Consider the following 19,833-nt stretch of genomic DNA (forward strand, 5'->3'; position numbering starts at 1 on the left):
GAGACGAGAAACAGGAAACAGGAGACAGGAAACAGTGCTGTGGCCGAGGCCTGAGCTAGTGACCCGGAGAACGGACAGTAAAGCCTGCCTTTATGGGAGTTCACCATATGGTGGGTCCTCAATGTGAGAGAGCCTTACACACGGCCTGAGGAGTAGACTAGATGGGAGAGAGCCCTACACAAGGCCTTGCTGCTGGTGAGTCTCTGATCCACCTCTACGCAGAGGACACCATTCTGTAGACTTCTGTCCCTTCTTTAGACACTGTGTTAACAAACCTCCAGACTAGCTTCAATGCTACACAACTCCTCTTCCGTGGTCTCCAGCTGCTCTTAAATGCTAGTAAAACTAAATGCATGCTCTTCAATCGCTGCCTGCACCCGCCCGCTGACTAGCATCACTACTATGGACGGTTCTGACAGAAACACCTAGGTGTCTGGCTAGACTGTAAACTCTGTCCAGACTCACATTAAACATGCTCAATCCAAAATAAAATCTAGAATCAGCTTCCTATTTCACAACAAAGCATTCTTCACTCATGCTGCCAAACATTCCCTAGTAAAACTGACCATCCTACCAATCCTCGACTTAAGCGATGTCAATTATGAATAGAGTCCATATGTAGAGAGACCATATGAGTAGAGTCCATATCTATGGAGTCCATATGTATTGAGTCCATATGTATAGAGTCCATATGAATAGAGTCCATATGAACAGAGTCCATATGAATAGAGACCATATGAGTAGAGTCCATATGTATAGAGTCCATATGAATAGAGTCCATATGAATAGAGTCCATATAAATAGAGTCCATATGTATAGAGTACATATGTATAGAGTCCATATGAATAGAGTCCATATGAATAGAGTCCATAAGTACAGTATAGAGTCCATATGTATAGAGTCCATATGTATAGAGTCCATATGAATAGAGTCCATATAAATAGAGTCCAAATGTATAGACTCCATATGTATCGAGTCCATATGTATAGAGTCCATATGAATAGAGTCCAATTGTATGGAGTCCATATGTATAGAGTCCATATATATAGAGTCCATATGTATAGAGTCCATATATATAGAGTCCATATGAATAGAGTCCATATGAATAGAGTCCATATGTACAGTATAGAGTCAATATTTATAGAGTCTATATGTTTAGAGTCCATATGAATAGTCCAAATGAATAGAGTCCATATGAATAGAGTCCATATGTACAGTATAGAGTCCATATGTATATAGTCCATATGAATAGAGTCCATATGAATAGTATTCATTACTACACGTTTAGATTACTGGCTTGAAAATTGTTAGCTGACATGGCTAATTGAATGACTGTCAAGTGACTAACATAGGAACACAAACACTGATGATGAACAGCCCCATTTAGAAATGTTGTGTATTCTTCTGTGTATTTTACTATTCTACCTAGCAACAGTAAATTGAGACCAGTGATGATGCGATGAAGAACTCTCCTGTTGAACTCTCCTGTAAACCTCTCCTGTAGAACTCTCCTGTAGAACTCTCCTGTTGAACTCTCCTGTAGAACGCTCCTGTAGAACTCTCCTGTAGAACTCTCCTGTAGATCTCTCCTGTAGAACTCTCCTGTAAGAACTTTCCTGTTGAACTCTCCTGTAGAACTCTCCTGTAGAACTCTCCTGTAGAACTCTCCCGTAACACTCTCCTGTAGAACTCTCCTGTAGAACTCTCCTGTAGAACTCTCCTGTAGAACTCTCCCGTAACACTCTCCTGTAGAACTCTCCTGTAGAACTATCCTGTAACACTCTCCGCTAGAACTCTCCTGTAAACCTCTCCTGTAGAACTCTCCTGTAGAACTCTGCTGCTGTAAGTAATTACTGTGCTTCCTACTCCAACATAAAAACTACATAGCTATTTTCAGTGTGGGTGATTTGGTTGCTGTACTGTAGCTAGGTAGGTTATTAATATGGGGAAACTGTGAGCAGCAGCACCTGAAGTTCAAGTCAATATATAAAGGCTTGTTGAGTTCGCGTGTGTGTGTGTTTGTTGTCAGTGCATGCGTGTGCGTGTTCACCCGTGTGTGCATGCCTGTGTGTGTGTGTGTTGTTTCGTTGTGTGTGTGTGTTAAGTAATTTTGTAATCAATGTTCATAGATTCCAATTTATGTTTATTTGTCTGATACCCAGAGGTTGTAAAGTTCTGGTCTGAAAAAAAACAGACAGAATTCCCAGCTCACAATTGATCAGATCCAGATTTATTTGCGAGAGTTTTCACAAATACATTCATTTTATACCATCCTAAACTACGCACATACATACACACCAACATAGGGATTTTCTCATGAGTCTCACCACAGTTTATAACCCCTCAGCTGACAGTTCCAGGCTCCCACAGATACTAGCGCTCTGGAGGGGCTCTCCCTGTCCTCTCTTATCTCCACAGATTTACATCCAGGTCGGTTCCAACATAGGTTAATGCTCCTCTCCGTTCTCCTTCTACCTCCACATAGACTCCTTTCTTACTAGGTACATGCCATATAACCCCTTCCTAATGAACAAACATTATTTAACACTACTAGAAAGACAGGATAGACTTCTTGCCAGTTATAGTGCCATATATGTCATTTAGTCATTATTCATAAAGAAAATCCCATAACAGTGTGTGTGTGTGTGTGTGTGTTGTTTCGGTGTGTGTGTGTGTGTGTGTTGTTTCGGTGTGTGTGTGTGTTGTTTCGGTGTGTGTGTGCGTGTGTGTGTTGTTTCGGTGTGTGTGTGTGTTGTTTAGGTGTGTGTGTGTGTGTTGTTACGGTGTGTGTGTGTGTGTGTGTTGTTACGGTGTGTGTGTGTGTGTGTGTGTGTGTGTGTGTGTGTGTGTGTGTATGTGTGTGTGTGTGTGTGTGTGTGTGTGTGTTGTTTCGGTGTGTGTGTAGATCATTAATTATACTGTTGAATGGACAACATGCCAGTCTCTATGGCACCCATGTTGCAAATGGGTTTGGTCCTAAATTACATTATAATCCCTTTAACAGATCACAACCTTTTGACCTGGGGCTCTGTTCAAACTCAGTGTGCTATAGGGACTAGGGTGTCATTTGGGATGTAAACTTGTTTCTCTGAACCCTTAATTTGATCAACACAAGTCCCTCTCACAGTAACCATCTATTTCATTGCGCTGTGTTACTTTACTCACGCACTCGTCATGCAGCCACACGCACGCGCACACGCGCACACACACACACACACACACACACACGCACGCACACACACACACACACACACACACACACACACACACACACACACACACACACACACACACACACACACACACACACACGCAACAACACACACACACACACACACACACAAACACACACACACACACACACACCGAAACAACACACACACACACACCGAAACAACAGACACACACCGAAACAACACACACACACACACCGAAACAACAACACACACACACACGCGGTTGCTCTTGCTGGCTGTGCTGCCAGGTAAAACGAGTGGGCTGTGTTATAACTTCTGAGAGGTGTGGTCTGAGTTGAGGATTCATGTACTACAGTACTACATGTACTGGTGGTGTGGTAAGGAGGCTTTGGAGTTGAAGATTCCTTCCTGCAGAGTGAAGTCAAAAATATCCAGCTCAAAACGCCTTTGTGAAGTGTGCAGCTATTTCTTCAATTCACACGGGACTTTTTTTGCGACAACCGTGCAGAGTCAATCGCATTTGTGAAGCAGAACTGCGAAGCGCGAGGAAATAGCTTTTTCCTGGTCGTTAAACTTAAGTGAGGCTGCGTCCGACTGTCACTTGAACAGCGTTTATTCCAGCTATTTCAGCGTCATTTGAAATTGATCAAAGGTCATTATACAGTTTACTATTTTACCTTTTATTGAGATTGAAAATATTTTTATGGAATAAAAGTTTTCGTTTCACTGAATTTAAATGTACCCTATAACATTATCAAGAAAAACATGTATATGGGCATCTTAGTTTGCCCTATGCATATTTGCACTACTGTAGCCCATGTTCAAACTATTCCATCCATTTTGCGCACGTGTTGTGGCAAAGAGGTTAGTTGGTTTAAATCCAGTTACCAAAATCAAATACCACAAGGTTTTCCCTGGAGGTCACCGAGTCCCCCCCCAAAAAGAGTTCCCTAAACTAACATAAAGAGTCAATGAAGCAGGGAGCTGATGAGTTGAAGTTGGGTAATCCTATCTATCTATCTGTCTATCTATCTGTCAATTCAATTCAATTCAAGGGGCTTTATTGGCATGGGAAACACGTGTTAAATGTTAAATGTGTTAACATTGCCAAAGCAAGTGAGGTAGATAATATACAAAAGTAAAATAAACAATAAAAATTAACAGTAAACATTACACATACAGAAGTTTCAAAACAATAATGACATTGCAAATGTCATATTTTATATATGGTGTTGTAACAATGTACAAATGGTTAAACTACACAAGGGAAAATAAATAAGCATAGATATGGGTTGTGTTTACAATGATGTTTGTTCTTCACTGGTTGCCCTTTTCTCGTGGCAACAGGTCACAAATCTTGCTGCTCTGATGGCACACTGTGGAATTTCACCCAGTAGATATGTGAGTTTATCAAAATTGGATTTGTTTTCGAATTCTTTGCGGATCTGTGTAATCTGAGGGAAATATGTATCTCTAATATGGTCATACATTGGACAGGAGGTTAGGAAGTGCAGCTCAGTTTCCAACTCATTTTGTGGGCAGTGTGCACATAGCCTGTCTTCTCTTGAGAGCCAGGTCTGTCTGTCTGTCTGTCTGTCTGCCTGTCTGTCTGTCTGTCTGTCTGTCTGTCTGTCTGTCTGTCTGTCTGTCTGCCTGCCTGTCTGTCTGTCTGTCTGCCTGTCTGTCTGCCTGTCTGTCTGTCTGTCTGTCTGTCTGTCTGCCTGCCTGTCTGCCTGCCTGTCTGTCTGTCTGTCTGTCTGTCTGTTTGTCTGCCTGCCTGTCTGCCTGCCTGTCTGTCTGTCTGCCTGTCTGCCTGCCTGCCTGTCTGTCTGTCTGTCTGTCTGTCTGTCTGTCTGTTTGTCTGCCTGCCTGCCTGCCTGCCTGCCTGCCTGCCTGTCTGTCTGCCTGTCTGCCTGTCTGTCTGTCTGTCTGCCTGCCTCCCTGCGTATAATGCAAAACTGCATCCATTCCATTTGGATATAGATGGATATAGATGGATATAGATGGATATAGATGGATATTATGGATATAGATGGATATAGATGGATATAGATGGATATAGATGGATATTATGGATATAGATGGATATTATGGATATAGATGGATATAGATGGATATAGATGGATATAGATGGATATAGATGGATATTATGGATATAGATGGATATAGATGGATATAGATGGATATAGATGGATATAGATGGATATAGATGGATATAGATGGATATTATGGATATAGATGGATATTATGGATATAGATGGATATAGATGGATATTATGGATATAGATGGATATAGATGGATATAGATGGATATAATGGATATAGATGGATATAGATGGATATAGATGGAAATAGATGGATATAGATGGATATAGATGGATATAGATGGATATAGATGGATATAGATGGATATTATGGATATAGTGGATATAGATGGATATAGATGGATATAGATGGATATAGATGGATATAGTGGATATAGATGGATATAGATGGATATAGATGGAAATAGATGGATATAGATGGATATAGATGGATATAGATGGATATAGATGGATATAGATGGATATAGATGGATATAGATGGATATGGGGTCATTTTATACCTGAGCTAAAGGATAAATCTGTCGACCTTGCATGAAAATGTGCTTGGAAGTTGAAAACACGAGAAGTGGGTTTGTTTCCTTGGAAACAGCCACCGAGTAGGATGTCACTCGGTTTCATGAAGGATTCTGGCCAATGCACGCTTCATCTAGATTGGTTTGGGCTCCCACAAAAATCTTAACTCATCTTAATGCATCTTAATGCATCTTAATAAAAACACATCTTAACTCATCTTAACTCATCTTAACATATCTTAACACATCTTAACTCATCTTAATGCATCTTAATAAAAACACATCTTAACTCATCTTAACTCATCTTAACATATCTTAACACATCTTAACTCATCTTAACATATCTTAACACATCTTAACTCATCTTAACACATCATAACACTTCTTCAAAATTTGAATCAGGGATCGATGAGTATGGGTGAATCACTACATCTCCACAATTTACCCCTAACGAACCCCAACAGTCTCCCAAACTATAACACTGGCCATGAGCCAACACCACCGCTCTACGATCCACTGTACCTACCAAAATCAATATTGACTCAAGTTATTTAGAAAAACTCGATACAGGTTGTTAAGCCCGGCCAATAACTTTATTTCCTTCTACCTCTACACCAGGAATCTCTCCCTCTACAGCAGGAATCTCTCACTCTACAGCAGGAATCTCTCACTCTACAGCAGGAATCTCTCACTCTACAGCAGGAATCTCTCACTCTACAGCAGGAATCTCTCCATCTACACCAGGACACAAAGGAGAGGAGGAGAAGACGGAGAGAAATAAAACCAAACAGGGACTCCATCGTTCATCCATCTTCCCCAAGGCTCCACAGGCTGTCCATCAATCTGTCCATCCATCTATTGATCAATCCATTAATCCATTCATCCCTCCCTCCATCGGTCATGATATCCTGGGACTGGCTAAGGGGAGCGTCCATGCTACTGGCGTTCCATGCCTCCGTCTCCATGGTGATGATTGGGAACGGTAACCGCGGTAACGGTACGGCCCCCGGCTGGGATGGTATTCTGGAGAAGTACTTTGTTGAAGAGGGGGACTGGTGGCAGGCCAAGCAGAGAGGGAAGAGGGCCATCACAGATGCAGACACGACCGCCATACTAGATCTGCACAACAAGCTAAGAGGACAGGTCCACCCACCTGCTGCTAACATGGAACACATGGTAGGGGACACGCACAAACACATACCCTATACTGTAGATAATGGTATACTGTAGGTTAGTGGTATACTGTATACTGTAGATAGTGGTATACTGTAGATAGTGGTATACTGAATACTGTAGATAGTGGTATACTGTATACTGTAGGTTAGTGGTATACTGTATACTGTAGATAGTGGTATACTGTATACTGTAGATAGTGGTATACTGTAGATAGTGGTATACTGTATACTGTAGATAGTGGTATACTGAATACTGTAGATAGTGGTATACTGTAGATAGTGGTATTCTGTATACTGTATACTGTAGATAATGGTATACTGTAGGTTAGTGGTATACTGTATACTGTAGATAGTGGTATACTGTAGATAGTGGTATACTGTATACTGTAGATAGTGGTATACTGTATACTGTAGATAGTGGTATACTGTATACTGTAGATAGTGGTATACTGAATACTGTAGATAGTGTTATACTGTATACTGTAGATAGTGGTATACTGTAGATAGTGGTATACTGTATACTGTAGATAGTGTTATACTGTATACTGTAGATAGTGGTATACTGTATACTGTAGATAGTGGTATACTGAATACTGTAGATAGTGTTATACTGTATACTGTAGATAGTGGTATACTGTAGATAGTGGTATACTGTAGATAGTGGTATACTGTAGATAGTGGTATACTGTAGATAGTGGTATACTGTAGATAGTGGTATACTGTAGATAGTGGTATACTGTATACTGTAGATAGTGGTATACTGTAGATAGTGGTATACTGTAGATAGTGGTATACTGTATACTGTAGATAGTGGTATACTGTAGATAGTGGTATACTGTAGATAGTGGTATACTGTAGATAGTGGTATACTGTAGATAGTGGTATACTGTATACTGTAGATAGTGGTATACTGTAGATAACTGGTATTCTGTATACTGTAGATAGTGGTATACTGTAGGTTAGTGGTATACTGTATACTGTAGATAGTGGTATACTGAATACTGTAGATAGTGTTATACTGTATACTGTAGATAGTGGTATACTGTATACTGTAGATAGTGTTATACTGTATACTGTAGATAGTGTTATACTGTATACTGTAGATAGTGGTATACTGTATACTGTAGATAGTGGTATACTGAATACTGTAGATAGTGGTATAATGTATACTGTAGATAGTGGTATACTGTAGATAACTGGTATTCTGTATACTGTAGATAGTGGTATACTGTAGGTTAGTGGTATACTGTATACTGTAGATAGTGTTATACTGTATACTGTAGATAGTGGTATACTGAATACTGTAGATAGTGTTATACTGAATACTGTAGATAGTGGTATACTGTAGATAGTGGTATACTGTATACTGTAGATAGTGGTATACTGTAGATAACTGGTATTCTGTATACTGTAGATAGTGGTATACTGAATACTGTAGATAGTGTTATACTGTATACTGTAGATAGTGGTATAATGTATACTGTAGATAGTGGTATACTGTAGATAGTGGTATACTGTAGATAGTGGTATACTGTATACTGTAGATAGTGGTATACTGTAGATAGTGGTATACTGTAGATAGTGTTATACTGTATACTGTAGATAGTGGTATACTGTAGATAGTGGTATACTGTAGATAGTGGTATACTGTAGATAGTGGTATACTGTAGATAGTGGTATAATGTATACTGTAGATAGTGGTATACTGTAGATAGTGGTATACTGTATACTGTAGATAGTGGTATACTGTAGATAGTGTTATACTGTATACTGTAGATAGTGGTATACTGTAGATAGTGGTATACTGTAGATAGTGGTATACTGTAGATAGTGGTATACTGTAGATAGTGGTATACTGTATACTGTAGGTTAGTGGTATACTGTAGATAGTGGTATATGGTAGATAGTGGTATACTGTATACTGTAGGTAAGTGGTATTCTGTAGATAGTGGTATACTTGTCAGGACCCGGTTTCGAACCTGGGTCTCCGGAGTGAGAAACAGTCACTTAACCAACTGAGCCACGAATAGACAGCAGAACCCAGAAGATGAGGCAGACACAGCAGTACTTAAGACGGTGTATTTAATAAAGAAAAACTCCTAAAATAAAAAATGGCAAATCCAAAAGGTGGTAGGAAAAACACAAAAAAAAACTAAAAAGAAACTCACTAAAACTAAACAAAAACAAAAAAACAGAATACTACAAGAACTTCACCCGGAATCGACAAGAGCACACAGAACACTAGGGCAGGGTGCCAACATACAAACACAGAGCACAGAACTGAGGAAAACAAAGGGTTTAAATACAATCAGGGGAAACGAGACACAGGTGCAAACAATAATGGGGATCAAGGGAAAAACACAGGGACAAAAAGCACAATGGGGACATCTACTGACAAAAACACGGAACAACCCTGGCCAAATCCTGACAGAATCCCCCTAGGAACGGCTCCTGACGTTCCTACCAGCTCTCTCAGGGTGGAGGACCCTGAACTGACGAATGAGGTCAGGGTCCAGGATGTCTTTGGCAGGAACCCAGGAGCGCTCCTCAGGACCGTAGCCTTCCCAGTCCACCAGATACTGCCAGGACCGCTGCACCCGGCGGGAATCCAGTATCCGGTGGACGGTATAAGCCGGCTGGCCTCCAATGACACGAGGCGGAGGGGGAGGTCTGTCTGCCGGGACAAGGGGAGAAAAAACAACAGGTTTTAACAAAGACACATGAAATGTGGGATTAATCTTAAGGGATCTGGGTAAGTGCAGGCGATAAGAAACTGGGTTAACTCTCCTGGCAACCTTGAAGGGACCGATGTATTTTTGGGACAGCTTGCGAGACTCCACCCGTAGAGGTAAGTCTCTTGTGGAGAGCCAGACTCTCTGGCCGGGCGCAGGGTAGGCCCGGGACGGCGACGTCTGTTGGCTTGTTGTTGATACCTCTGTGAGGAACGCATCAGATTAAGACGGGTCTTCCTCCACATAAGCCGACAGCGTCTGACGAATCTCAAGGCTGAAGGCACTCTGACTTCTGCCTCCTGGTCCGGGAACAATGGAGGAGCATAGCCAAACTGACACTCGTGCGGGGACATACCAGTGGAGGAGGAGCGCAAGGTGTTGTGCGCGTATTCGGCCCAAACAATAAAGGATGACCATGTGGACGGGTTGTCACGAGTCATACATCGGAGGGTGGTTTCCAGCTCTTGATTCATCCTCTCTGTTTGGCCGTTGGACTCCGGATGGTACCCTGAAGATAGACTGGCAGAAGCCCCCATGAGTTGGCAGAAGGCCTTCCAAAACCTTGAGGCGAACTGGGGACCTCTGTCAGAAACCACATCTTGAGGAATGCCGAAGACTCGGAACACATGATTAATTACCAACTCAGCCGTTTCCTTGGCAGAAGGTAACTTAGTCAGAGGGACGAACCTGGCCGCCTTTGAAAACCTGTCGATTATGACTAGGATAGTAGTATTGCCATGGGATGGAGGAAGTCCAGTAATAAAGTCCAATGATATATGGGACCAGGGTCTGTGGGGAACAGGTAAAGGGTGAAGGAGTCCTTGAGGGCGGAGGTGAGAAGATTTGCCCTGGCAGCACACGGGGCAGGCATTGACGAAAGTGGCAACGTCTTCTCTTATGGTAGGCCACCAGAACTTACGCTGGATGAACTCCAAGGTGCGACCTACGCCCGGATGACAGGTGAGGCGAGAGGAGTGCCCCCACAGAAGGACCTGAGTCCTCACTGCCTTGGGGACAAACAACCGATTGGCAGGACCTCCTTTAGGGTCCGGTTCGCTAGCTTGAGCACGTCTCACGGTATCCTCAACTTGCCACGAGATCGGAGCCACAATCTTAGCAGCAGGAAGGACAGGCATGTCCGTGTCATCTCGAATGGCAGGAGCGTAGACTCGGGACAGGGCATCCGGTTTGAGATTCTTCGACCCGGGCCGATAGGTGAGGATAAACTGGAATCGATTGAAGAAAAGAGACCATCTAGCTTGTCTAGAGTTCAACCGCTTCGCCTGCTGGATATACTCCAGATTCTTGTGGTCCGTAAGCACTTGAAACGGGTGAGAAGCCCCCTCGAGCCAGTGTCTCCATTCCTTCAATGCCATCTTAACCGCTAGGAGTTCACGATCCCCACATCGTAGTTCCTCTCAGTCGGGGTAAGCCGGTGTGAGAAGAAAGCGCACGGATGAAGCTTCTTGTCTTCACCCCTCTGAGACAGGACAGCTCCAACACCAACCTCTGATGCGTCTACCTCCACCACAAATGGTTCATCCGTAGTCGGTAGTATCAGGATGGGAGCAGAGAGGATGCGCTGCTTGAGTCCTTGGAAGGCCGTCTCAGCTTCTCTTCCCCAAGAAAACCTTGCATTGCCACCTTTGGTTAAAGCTGAGAGAGGAGCTGCCACCAAACTGAAGTTCTTGATGAACTTGCGGTAAAAGTTTGTGAAGCCCAGGAAACGCTGAACATCCTTAACGGATTTGGGGTGGGCCAATCCGCTACCGCCCCTACCTTCCTAGGGTCCATTTGGATTCGACCGGGTTCCACTACAAATCCCAGGAATTGTACTCGGGATGAATGGAATTCACATTTTCCGGCTTAACGTACAGATGGCTGTCCAGGAGGCGTTTGAGTACTTGTCTGACATGCTTAGTGTGTTCTTGAAGGGAGCTCGAAAAGATGAGGATGTCATCCAAGTAAACGAACACAAATATGTTAAGCATATCCCTAAGCACATCGTTTATGAGCGCTTGGAACACCGCTGGGGCGTTGGTCAGGCCGAAGGGCATCACCAAGTATTCATAGTGACCAGTAGGCGTGTTGAAAGCGGTCTTCCACTCGTCACCAGGTCTGATCCGCACAAGATGGTATGCGTTCCGCAGGTCAAGCTTAGTGAAAACAACTGCTTCCTGGAGCAGCTCGAAGGCTGTGGCCATAAGGGGTAGCGGGTAACGGTTACGGACGGTTATGTCATTGAGTCCCCGGTAGTCGATGCAAGGACGTAACCCACCGTCTTTCTTGGCCACAAAGAAGAACCCTGCTCCCGCCGGGGAGGTGGATGGACGCATGAGGCCTGCTTCCAGAGAGTCCTTGATATAGGTATCCATAGCAGCTCGTTCGGGTGGAGATAGGGAAAAGATCCGACCCCTGGGGGGGCAAGTGCCCGGAAACAGGTCGATGGGGCAATCGTAAGATCTATGGGGTGGTAGCATGGTGGCCCTCTGTTTGCTAAACACCAGTTTGAGGTCATGGTAACACTCGGGAACTCGGGTCAGATCGATGGATTCTAAAGACTCGGGAGTAGAACTCGGGGAATTCTTGAAAATACAAGTAGCTTGGCACGTAGGACCCCACTGCTTGATTGTGCCCACAGACCAGTCGATGTGAGGGTTATGGCTGTGAAGCCAGGGGTATCCAAGGACGAGAGGGAACTCGGAACAGGAGATCAAATGAAAGTTCATCAATTCCTGGTGTTGTGAAACTGAAAGTCTCAAGGAGGTAGTGACATGAGTGACAAGTCCAGATCCCAAAGGGCTTCCATCCAATGTAGTAACCCTCATGGGGTCACTTAGAGGTTCAGAGGGAACGCCATTCTTCTTCGCCCAGACACCATCCATGAAGTTAACTGCGGCTCCAGAGTCTACCAAGGCTTGAAGGTGAAGCTTGTGGTTGTCCCAGGAGAGGGTGACTGGAATGAGCAGACGGGAGTTGGACGGATGGGAGGAGGTTATGTTTCCCGTTACAGTTCCCCCGGTCTGTACGGGACAGAGCGTTTCCCTGGAGCCTGGGACACGTGGAACGGAAATGGCCCGGTTTGCCGCAATATAGACAGCGTCGCTCCCTCATCCGGCGGTCTCTCTCAGCCTGGGAGATGCGTCCAATCTGCATGGGTTCCGGTGGAGCCAGTGATGATAAAGGTGGGGACTCGGAGCTGGGACTGATAGGGGCTAGAGGTCTACGGTTGAGTTCCCTCTCTCTCAGACGCTGGTCAATGCGTGAGGCCAACTTGATCAGGGACTCGAGATTGTCCGGTGGTTCCCGAGTGGCCAGTTCATCTTGGATAGTGTCGGAAAGGCCTTTCAGAAAGCACACCGTGAGCGCCTCGTTGTTCCAGCCACTCGCTGCTGCCACCGTGCGGAACTGGATGGCATAGTCCGTCACGCTGCGCCAACCTTGATGGAGAGTCAGGAGCTGTTTGGCTGAGTCAGAACCACTGCTTGGGCCTTGAAACACTCGTTTGAATTCCTCAGCAAAGGCAGAGTAGCTGGCACAGCAGGAACTATGGGCATCCCACACAGCAGTAGCCCAGGCCAGGGCTTTTTCCGACAGCAGGGTGATGATATATGCGATCTTAGACCGGTCGGTGGGAAATGACGAGGGTTGCAGCTCAAAGGAGAGAGAACATTGAGTGAGAAACCCTTTACAAGCACTTGGATCACCTGAGAACCGTTGGGGAGGTGGAAGACGAGGTTCAGCCAGGGGGTTAACTGCCATGGGTACGTGAACTTGAGGTACTGGGACGGGAACTGTTGCCGGGGTAAGTCGATCAGATACTTGCTTAATGGAAGTCAGCATCTCCGACAGAAGATGAGAATGTCTAGCCATTAAGGCCTCTTGCTGAACCAGGGCGGCTTCGTGGCGTTGGACAGTCTCCTGGTGGTGGGACAGCGTGGCAAAAGGTCCTGGGAACTGGCTGCCTCTGGGTTCATTTTTGGCTCTGTGTTTCTGTCAGGACCCGGTTTGAACCTGGGTCTCCGGAGTGAGAAACAGTCACTTAACCAACTGAGCCACGAATAGACAGCAGAACCCAGAAGATGAGGCAGACACAGCAGTACTTAAGACGGTGTATTTAATAAAGAAAAACTCCTAAAATAAAAAATGGCAAATCCAAAAGGTGGTAGGAAAAACACAAAAAAAAAACTAAAAAGAAACTCACTAAAACTAAACAAAAACAAAAAAACAGAATACTACAAGAACTTCACCCGGAATCGACAAGAGCACACAGAACACTAGGGCAGGGTGCCAACATACAAACACAGAGCACAGAACTGAGGAAAACAAAGGGTTTAAATACAATCAGGGGAAACGAGACACAGGTGCAAACAATAATGGGGATCAAGGGAAAAACACAGGGACAAAAAGCACAATGGGGACATCTACTGACAAAAACACGGAACAACCCTGGCCAAATCCTGACAATACTGTATACTGTAGATAGTGGTATACTGTAGATAACTGGTATTCTGTATACTGTAAATAGTGGTATACTGTAGGTTAGTGGTATTCTGTAGATAGTGGTATACTGTATACTGTAGATAGTGGTATAATGTATACTGTAGATAGTGGTATACTGTAGATAGTGGTATACTGTAGATAGTGGTATACTGTATACTGTAGATAGTGGTATAATGTATACTGTAGATAGTGGTATACTGTAGATAGTGGTATACTATATACTGTAGATAGTGGTATACTGTAGGTAGTGGTATACTGTATACTGTAGATAGTGGTATACTGTATACTGTAGATAGTGGTATACTGTAGATAGTGGTATACTGTAGGTAGTGGTATACAGTAGGTTAGTGGTATTCTGTAGATAGTGGTATTCTGTAGATAGTGGTATACTGTATACTGTAGATAGTGGTATACTGTATACTGTAGATAGTGGTACTGTATACTGTAGATAGTGGTATACTGTATACTGTAGATAGTGGTATACTGTAGGTTAGTGGTATTCTGCAGATAGTGGTATACTGTAGGTTAGTGGTATTCTGCAGATAGTGGTATACTGTATACTGTAGATAGTGGTATACTGTATACTGTAGATAGTGGTATACTGTAGGTAGTGGTATACTGTATACTGTAGATAGTGGTATACTGTATACTGTAGGTTAGTGGTATTCTGTAGATAGTGGTATACTGTATACTGTAGATAGTGGTATACTGTATACTGTAGATAGTGGTATACTGTATACTGTAGGTTAGTGGTATTCTGTAGATAGTGGTGTACTGTAGATAGTGGTATACTATATACTGTAGATAGTGGTATACTATATACTGTAGATAGTGGTATTCTGTAGGTTAGTGGTATTCTGTAGATAGTCGTATACTGTATAATGTATACTGTAGATAGTGGTATTCTGTATACTGTAGATAGTGGTATACTGTATACTGTAGATAGTGGTATACTGTAGGTTAGTGGTATTCTGTAGATAGTGGTATACTGTAGATAGTCGTATACTGTATAATGTATACTGTAGATAGTGGTATTCTGTATACTGTAGATAGTGGTATACTGTATACTGTAGGTTAGTGGTATACTGTAGATAGCGGTATACTGTAGATAGTGGTATACTGTATACTGTAGATAGTGGTATACTGTAGATAGTGGTATACTGTATACTGTAGATAGTGGTATTCTGTAGATAGTGGTATACTGTATACTGTAGATAGTGGTATACTGTAGATAGTGGTATACTGTATACTGTAGATAGTGGTATACTGTAGATAGTGGTATTCTGTATACTGTAGATAGTGGTATACTGTATACTGTAGATAGTGGTATACTGTAGATAGTGGTATACTGTAGATAGTGGTATTCTGTATACTGTAGATAGTGGTATACTGTATACTGTAGATAGTGGTATACTGTAGATAGTGGTATACTGTAGGTTAGTGGTATTCTGTAGATAGTGGTATACTGTATACTGTAGATAGTGGTATACTGTATACTGTAGATAGTGGTATACTGTAGGTTAGTGGTATTCTGTAGATAGTGGTATACTGTATACTGTAGATAGTGGTATACTGTAGATAGTGGTATACTGTATACTGTAGATAGTGGTATTCTGTAGATAGTGGTATACTGTAGATAGTGGTATACTGTATACTGTAGATAGTGGTATACTGTAGATAGTGGTATACTGTAGATAGTGGTATACTGTATACTGTATATAGTGGTATACTGTAGATAGTGGTATACTGTAGATAGTGGTATACTGTATACTGTATATAGTGGTATACTGTAGATAGCGGTATACTGTATACTGTATATAGTGGTATACTGTAGATAGTGGTATACTGAATACTGTAGATAGTGGTATACTGTATACTGTATATAGTGGTATACTGTAGATAGCGGTATACTGTAGATAGTGGTATACTGTAGATAGTGGTATACTGTATACTGTATATAGTGGTATACTGTAGATAGTGGTATACTGTATACTGTAGATAGTGGTATACTGTAGATAGTGGTATACTGTAGATAGTGGTATACTGTAGATAGTGGTATACTGTATACTGTAGATAGTGGTATACTGTAGGTAGTGGTATACTGTATACTGTAGATAGTGGTATACTGTAGATAGTGGTATACTGTAGATAGTGGTATACTGTAGATAGTGGTATACTGTAGATAGTGGTATACTGTAGATAGTGGTATACTGTAGGTAGTGGTATACTGTAGATAGTGGTATACTGTAGATAGCGGTATACTGTAGATAGTGGTATACTGTATACTGTATATAGTGGTATACTGTAGATAGTGGTATACTGTAGATAGTGGTATACTGTAGATAGTGGTATACTGTAGGTAGTGGTATACTGTAGATAGTGGTGTACTGTAGATAGTGGTATACTGTAGATAGTGGTATACTGTAGATAGTGGTATACTGTAGATAGTGGTATACTGTAGATAGCGGTATACTGTAGATAGTGGTATACTGTAGATAGTGGTATACTGTATACTGTATATAGTGGTATACTGTAGATAGTGGTATACTGTAGATAGTGGTATACTGTAGATAGTGGTATACTGTAGATAGCGGTATACTGTAGATAGTGGTATACTGTAGATAGTGGTATACTGTATACTGTATATAGTGGTATACTGTAGATAGTGGTATACTGTAGATAGTGGTATACTGTAGATAGCGGTATACTGTAGATAGTGGTATACTGTAGATAGTGGTATACTGTATACTGTATATAGTGGTATACTGTAGATTGTGGTATACTGTATACTGTAGATAGTGGTATACTGTAGATAGTGGTATACTGTAGATAGTGGTATACTGTATACTGTAGATAGTGGTATACTGTAGATAGTGGTATAGTGTAGGTAGTGGTATACTGTATACTGTAGATAGTGGTATAGTGTAGATAGTGGTATACTGTATACTGTAGATAGTGGTATACTGTAGATAGTGGTATACTATATACTGTAGATAGTGGTATACTGTAGGTAGTGGTATACTGTATACTGTAGATAGTGGTATAGTGTAGATAGTGATATACTGTATACTGTAGATAGTGGTATACTGTATACTGTAGATAGTGGTATAGTGTAGATAGTGATATACTGTATACTGTAGATAGTGGTATACTGTATACTGTAGATAGTGGTATACTGTAGGTAGTGGTATACTGTATACTGTAGATAGTGGTATACTGTAGATAGTGGTATACTGTATACTGTAGATAGTGGTATACTGTAGATAGTGGTATACTGTAGATAGTGGTATACTATATACTGTAGGTTAGTGGTATACTGTAGATAGTGGTATACTGTAGATAGTGGTATACTGTATACTGTAGATAGTGGTATACTGTAGATAGTGGTATACTGTAGGTAGTGGTATACTGTATACTGTAGATAGTGGTATACTGTAGATAGTGGTATACTGTAGGTAGTGGTATACTGAATACTGTAGATAGTGGTATACTGTATACTGTAGATAGTGGTATAGTGTAGGTAGTGGTATACTGTATACTGTAGATAGTGGTATACTGTAGGTAGTGGTATACTGAATACTGTAGATAGTGGTATACTGTATACTGTAGATAGTGGTATAGTGTAGGTAGTGGTATACTGTATACTGTAGATAGTGGTATAGTGTAGATAGTGGTATACTATATACTGTAGATAGTGGTATACTGTAGGTAGTGGTATACTGAATACTGTAGATAGTGGTATAGTGTAGATAGTGGTATACTATATACTGTAGATAGTGGTATACTCTAGATAGTGGTATACTGTAGGTAGTGGTATACTGTATACTGTAGATAGTGGTATACTGTAGATAGTGGTATACTGTAGATAGTGGTATAGTGTAGATAGTGATATACTGTATACTGTAGATAGTGGTATACTGTATACTGTAGATAGTGGTATAGTGTAGATAGTGATATACTGTATACTGTAGATAGTGGTATACTGTATACTGTAGATAGTGGTATACTGTAGGTAGTGGTATACTGTATACTGTAGATAGTGGTATACTGTAGATAGTGGTATACTGTATACTGTAGATAGTGGTATACTGTAGATAGTGGTATACTGTAGATAGTGGTATACTATATACTGTAGGTTAGTGGTATACTGTAGATAGTGGTATACTGTAGATAGTGGTATACTGTATACTGTAGATAGTGGTATACTGTAGGTAGTGGTATACTGTATACTGTAGATAGTGGTATACTGTAGGTAGTGGTATACTGAATACTGTAGATAGTGGTATACTGTAGATAGTGGTATAGTGTAGATAGTGATATACTGTATACTGTAGATAGTGGTATACTGTAGATAGTGATATACTGTATACTGTAGATAGTGGTATACTGTATACTGTAGGTTAGTGGTATACTGTAGATAGTGGTATACTGTATACTGTATATAGTGGTATACTGTAGATAGCGGTATACTGTATACTGTATATAGTGGTATACTGTAGATAGTGGTATACTGAATACTGTAGATAGTGGTATACTGTATACTGTATATAGTGGTATACTGTAGATAGCGGTATACTGTAGATAGTGGTATACTGTAGATAGTGGTATACTGTATACTGTATATAGTGGTATACTGTAGATAGTGGTATACTGTATACTGTAGATAGTGGTATACTGTAGATAGTGGTATACTGTAGATAGTGGTATACTGTAGATAGTGGTATACTGTATACTGTAGATAGTGGTATACTGTAGGTAGTGGTATACTGTATACTGTAGATAGTGGTATACTGTAGATAGTGGTATACTGTAGATAGTGGTATACTGTAGATAGTGGTATACTGTAGATAGTGGTATACTGCAGGTAGTGGTATACTGTAGATAGTGGTATACTGTAGATAGCGGTATACTGTAGATAGTGGTATACTGTATACTGTATATAGTGGTATACTGTAGATAGTGGTATACTGTAGATAGTGGTATACTGTAGATAGTGGTATACTGTAGGTAGTGGTATACTGTAGATAGTGGTGTACTGTAGATAGTGGTATACTGTAGATAGTGGTATACTGTAGATAGTGGTATACTGTAGATAGTGGTATACTGTAGATAGCGGTATACTGTAGATAGTGGTATACTGTAGATAGTGGTATACTGTATACTGTATATAGTGGTATACTGTAGATAGTGGTATACTGTAGATAGTGGTATACTGTAGATAGTGGTATACTGTAGATAGCGGTATACTGTAGATAGTGGTATACTGTAGATAGTGGTATACTGTATACTGTATATAGTGGTATACTGTAGATAGTGGTATACTGTAGATAGTGGTATACTGTAGATAGTGGTATACTGTAGATAGCGGTATACTGTAGATAGTGGTATACTGTAGATAGTGGTATACTGTATACTGTATATAGTGGTATACTGTAGATAGTGGTATACTGTATACTGTAGATAGTGGTATACTGTAGATAGTGGTATACTGTAGATAGTGGTATACTGTATACTGTAGATAGTGGTATACTGTAGATAGTGGTATAGTGTAGGTAGTGGTATACTGTATACTGTAGATAGTGGTATAGTGTAGATAGTGGTATACTGTA

At 41.5% G+C, this 19,833-nt stretch overlaps 1 pseudogene; it reads left to right on the forward strand.

Moving 5' to 3' along the window:
• Positions 1–3,542: 3,542 nt before the first annotated feature.
• Positions 3,543–19,833, forward strand: part of LOC135528930 (cysteine-rich secretory protein LCCL domain-containing 1-like) — a 53,862-nt pseudogene continuing 37,571 nt past the window's right edge.

The sequence above is a fragment of the Oncorhynchus masou genome, unplaced genomic scaffold (assembly GCF_036934945.1).
Source record: "Oncorhynchus masou masou isolate Uvic2021 unplaced genomic scaffold, UVic_Omas_1.1 unplaced_scaffold_1059, whole genome shotgun sequence".
NCBI lineage: Eukaryota > Metazoa > Chordata > Actinopteri > Salmoniformes > Salmonidae > Oncorhynchus > Oncorhynchus masou.